Consider the following 4,878-nt stretch of genomic DNA (forward strand, 5'->3'; position numbering starts at 1 on the left):
TAAGACGTTTATACTTTCTCACCCTTAGTGGCTGGTATTCACAGTATATGAGGGAACTGTTCCATATGAACAGTTTAAGTATTTACCATTTTATATGGAACAGCTGCAGACTTTTCATATGGGAAAAAAATTATTCAAGCAGAACGTGATTCATTTGAAGGACGAGATATCCCGTGTTCCTCCTTGCTTAAATACAGGCCTGTATTTACCATGCACAATCCAATAACATGATATTAAAAATGCCCACAGCCATTGTTAAGTCACACTGCACATTTTCACTAAGATGGACGACCTTTTGTACATTTTAATGAGAATATTTCATGGGTTTTCAAAAACAAACCACACTGTGTCATGAGGAACAATAACTGCTGCAAGCAAATCTCAGTGGTTAAATGTTTTGTTTTGCAGCACCCATGTGTTTTTTTGTATTTTTTATGTTCGCATTATATATTCATGGTCAGTGTTGTTCGTATCAAAATATCAACCTAAAACTAACTACCATTAAAATTGTGTTGACAGTATGGGTAACTACAGTATTGATATTTAATCAGGGGTTTTGGCATGAGACAGTACACCATATCAATAATGTGTACCAAAACTTACTCTGCGAGAGTGAAGCAAAGAAAAAAGTGAACATTCTGGCAAAACATTAGTGTGTGGATGAAGTTTGGAATCAAATCAGGGTTGGATCCCTTCCTTCATTGAAGCATTCTACTCCAAGAGTACTCTTCCAGGAGTCAAGAGTCAACACCATATATCTCTGGCTTGTCTGCGCATGTCACTTAACTAAGAATAATCCCAGAGGTTAGTTGAGGTCACAGTGAGTCACCCATGCCTCTTCTGAACAAATAACTGATCATGACCTTTGACACCCCCTTTTGCATTAGAATTGACATCAGTATTCCGCTGTCACCACCATGGCAACTCCAGGACTATGCGAAATGCCAGCCTCCGATTCCAAACTTGGTTTTTTTAATGAACCCCACTGGAGGAGGGGGGAGGATGCAGTGGCAGGGGGGAGGAGGGGGAGGGAGGCAGGCTTTGGGCTCATCTGCATCACAGATTAGGGTGCTCAGAGAAAAATCAACCATCCATGATTCATTACATGTTTCCTGCTGAGCCTCTGAGATGGCAACGATCCTAGCAACAGGATCCTAGCAACAGCAACAACGCTCTGCTGCTGCAGCCTATAGGGAACTTTGATGCCTGATCAAAATGTAGCCAATGGGGAGAGGGGGACATAAGGAAAAGACATGATGCATTTCATCTTGTAATGACTGGCAAAACAGCCATAGACTGTGTGTCTTAAACTTGTTTGCTGACTAACGTGAAGTACATCAGATTAAGGAACAGTAAAATTAGATTATACATATGTCCTCATTCTCCTCAAAGAACCAGGTAAATCCATTCAACCAATCAAATGTAATACTGTGCTTCAATATGAATATAATGTAGGCTACCATTATTTCAATCTCAAAGACCTGTTCTTACACTCTGTTAATAACGTATTTCCATTCAAAAGTCAATTTGTTTAAGATACAGTATTCACATGATTTAATTCAGTCAGACACTCCGATCACCCAATGGCAATTATTTGATTTTAGATAACCTTCATCTCTCCATTTAGAATAGACTGTCTGCACTAGAGCCAAATTGTCAGATGATGTCTGCAGACATCAACACAATGTCATTATCTCCACCTTTGAGCAATTTGCCTGTGTCCACTCCAGTGTTGACTAAGGTACGGGTCCCAAACCTTTCGATAGCATCTCTGTCCACCCAGAAAATGAAGAACAACGGACCCATGATGGGACCTGATAAACAGCTGCCCCTAAGACTAAGCTTTGTTACTTTTATTGTCACTGTGTATAATTGCTTCTCCAGACCTCCCTCCTTCCACACATGTAGAGATACACTGAGCTGACTTTCAAAGTGACTGTGTATAAGACCCAGATTGTCTTGGTTGATCTCTCTAGTATACAAGAGACAGTACTCCAGGCTTTCCCTCAGACCCATGTAAATCCCCTTCAACTGCCCCCACTGAGCATCATTAAACACTGCTAATGCAATTACAAACATCACTGGCAAAAAAAAACACGGGATGTAGATGCACACACAGTCAGGAATCAGAGGTTTGAGGAATCCCAAGGGCATCAAAGTTTTAAGAGGAAGGAGATGACATCAATTGATAAGAAATAGTGAAATGAAATGTCAAATGTGACTCAATGCTCTTCATGATAACCATCAGCACCACCTCTTCCAGCAGTAGTTTTACTCTGATTTCTCATGAACATTTCCAAAAAAGATTAGTTTACTGTAGGTTGGATGTGCCCAGGTCCTCCTATTTACAAATATCTATTACCAGGTGAGAGTGAATGTGAACCAGGTGTGTTTTGATACACACGTGTTTGATACCATTCCTCATTCAATTCAATGCATTACAATGAGCCCGTCCTCCAATTCCTACCTCCACCAACCTTCACTGGTGTGACCATGTCCTTCTATTTACAGGTGAGAATTAATGTGAACCCATGTCCCTTCACACCAGTTAGAGGGGTCACGGTCTCTCTGCTGACGGATCATCTTCTCCCGCTACTGAGAATTTGCTGAGTTCAGTCTCCCACCCAGATTTATCCCCAGTCCCCACACAACAAAGCTATCAACAGCCATTTACAAGAGTGCAGAGGCAGGTAGCTGTTGGTTAACTGTAAGTCTGGTCATTAGTGTACCTCCTCCCATTGGAGACGTGTATAGCCTAATTACTCCATTAAGTTGTTTCATAAATCATGTTTCCTCGTATTGAGACAACTCAGTGCAACTGAGAGTGCTGAGTCAACAGTCTCTTTCACGCCGGTGGTCTTCACCCAAAAGCAAAGCGTTCAACTGCATAGGTTGCATGAGGAACCCTCTCATAGGGTGATTTAGATTTAGATGTTCGTAATCCTTTACATCATTCCTACAGTATACCCTGTTGTTTTCAAAGAATGACTCAGTTCAAAGCCTTTTTGATATACAAAGTAGTTATGTGCATTTTGTACATCAAAGTGATTAAGTGTTTAGGAAAAAAGGCAGCTCTTTCACTTATGCAATATTTCAATGGTTGTTCTTTTTCATGTTGAATTAATCCAATCTGGCGCAATTAAAAATCCAATTACAATACTCATTTTAAAAACAATGTACTTTGGTTTCAGCCATGACCCAATAATCTAGTGGCTGAAACACTTTGGGTAATTATAACAACAACATATAAATGATGTCTATCACTGTAAACATATTATATTATATTTTTTGAAATAGACAAAGAACACTCCCTATACATATGCAAGACAAGTTCTGTAATAGCAACTTCAGAATAATTCAGTTGAGCCAGTTATTGGAAAAATATGAAAACTTCAATAAGAAGCAAATACATGTTGATTAAAATAGCTATGAAATGTGCATCCGTGTGTATGAGTGCACAATTAGAGGATATACCACAACTCATCTCAACCATGATCGCACATGATGATGTGGTCACAGGCCTGTCCGAGCAATTCCATTACATGACATTGCTACTGGTGTTCACGTGACATCTTGAGACTGCCACCGTTTTATAAGGCCCATCCATAGCAAGTACTACTACGTTATTTTCAGTAGACCTATGTATTTTGATAGACACAGAGAAAGGACAATCCATTCAATCTTTATTGAATGGATACCATAGCATACAATAGTACTTACTGTAGTAGGTGTTTCCTTAGGTTCTAATGTACAGTAATTCCATCTTCTAGTTAAGCATTTCTTTGCTGGGTTGTTTTTCTCCTGCCCATATAATGTATGAGGGTGGACGTTTTCAAGTGGCTGCTTCACCATTATATCAGGACAGTGCAACGTAATGACTCAGGGATGGTTGTGTCAATGAAAGGCATTGGAGGGAGTTGGGCCACTGTCTCAACACTGTTTAATTAAACCCTCAGAGACACGGTGCCTGCATGGGAACCAGGGCCAAACTGCTCTGTACTGTAGGTCATGCGCATGCTTTCTGCTGCATGAATAATACAACACACTCTAGGCACTCTTAAAATACATGGAGAAATGTTGCTGCCTTTACTGCGCTGTCCATGTCAGCCTAATCTGACTTTTCAATTAAGGGGGAGTGGAGATGAGAAAAGAAGGAGTTAACAAGACTATTTTGATCTATCCATGCCGCCCATACCTCGAATTCAGTAGGAGAATGTTAGGGTAAGAGAGAAATGACTAAGCTTCTGTAACAAGCTCAAAGATTCAAATGTGTACGCCTCTTGTTGAGATATTCTTCTCAAGGAAAAAGAAACAACGTGGGTTGACTGTTTTCTTTAGATTGGTTAAAAAAAAAGAGCAGTTTTATTCACAAGACATTGAGGGAATGTTGTTTTTCCATTTAAACGTCAATGGTTGGGAAAGAAAATGTGTAACTATTGTGAATACTGTGTCAGCTATTACTGTATGAATGAATACACCACTTTTGGAGCAGCCTGTTGATATACTTATTCAACTAGATCATCTGACTAAATAATGCAGACAGTTAATCATTATCAATTGTCATACAGTAGCTATGCTTGTGTCATAATCAATAAAACTCCATGTGTCATATTGCAAGTAATAGGATTTTCACAACCACTGGCATCTCAGATGGTACAGATATGAACACATTGAGAGAGAATTTTAGAAGATCCAAATATTCACCACTGATATTTTCCATTATTACAGTACCTTTTGGTAATAAGAAACCTCTTTAATGAAATCAGAAATAAAAGCAGATTATATTAAAAAGATAATGAGCAATATTTCCCTTAGCAAACACACCACAAAGACAGCAACACTAATGTGAAGAAATAGACCTTACTAATCCCATTTCTA

The sequence above is a fragment of the Argentina silus genome (assembly GCF_951799395.1).
Source record: "Argentina silus genome assembly, chromosome: 1".
NCBI classification, from domain to species: domain Eukaryota; kingdom Metazoa; phylum Chordata; class Actinopteri; order Argentiniformes; family Argentinidae; genus Argentina; species Argentina silus.